This window comes from Phaethon lepturus, unplaced genomic scaffold (assembly GCF_000687285.1).
Source record: "Phaethon lepturus isolate BGI_N335 unplaced genomic scaffold, ASM68728v1 scaffold27891, whole genome shotgun sequence".
Taxonomy (NCBI): Eukaryota; Metazoa; Chordata; class Aves; order Phaethontiformes; family Phaethontidae; genus Phaethon; species Phaethon lepturus.
Window position 1 is genome coordinate 4,820 of NW_010520216.1, and position 666 is coordinate 5,485.

Consider the following 666-nt stretch of genomic DNA (forward strand, 5'->3'; position numbering starts at 1 on the left):
CTCCCAGATCTGTCAGGGGAAAGGCGAGAGGATTCAGTATGAGGTTGCACCCTCCCTGCACGCCCACCTCGCAATCTCCCACCACCCTTGCACGGCGCTCCTGCCTGTAGCGCACCTGCTGCGTGCGACCCAGCCTGGGACCAGGCCGAAGGGCCTCTCCCGACGCTGCTCTGGGGCACGCGAACCCAGGCCGAACGCACGGGCCACGGCGAGCGCCGCAGGGCTGGAGAGGAGTGCCCGCACACCTCGGAGCGGAATGAAAGCGACTGCCTGCAGGCTGCAGGGGCTGACTGAGACTCAGGGTTTGACTCTGCCACCACCCAAGTGGCTTTCAGCGGTTACTTGAAGCCATTACGTTTCAACCCCGGGCGCAGCAGGGCAGGAAACGCAGCAGAGCCCAAAGCTCTGCAGGAAGAGAGAGCAGCCAGAAAGTCCCTGTGAGAGAGAGGGCATCGCTGGCCACTGGCAGCGACCCGGCACAGCTGCACGGACCAAGCGCCAAAGCGAGGATGTGCCCTGGTCTCCACGCAGCTGGAGGCACAGGGAGGAAGAGATGGGGATGCCCAGGCCTGCTCTGACCACACCACTCCCTTGGCAGCCCCAGGGCCACGGAGCCCTGAGCTGCCGGCTGAGAACGCCCCGGTTCCTCGGGGCGTGACGGCCTCC

The 666-nt window shown here is 66.1% G+C and overlaps 1 protein-coding gene across 1 annotated transcript in view; it reads right to left on the reverse strand.

Annotated features, from left to right (window-relative positions):
* The window catches only part of PCSK7 (proprotein convertase subtilisin/kexin type 7), a gene marked incomplete at its 5' end in the record, with an annotated part of 14,787 nt that overhangs the window by 3,985 nt on the left and 10,136 nt on the right, over nt 1-666 (reverse strand). The gene's annotated exons all lie outside the window — the stretch shown is intronic.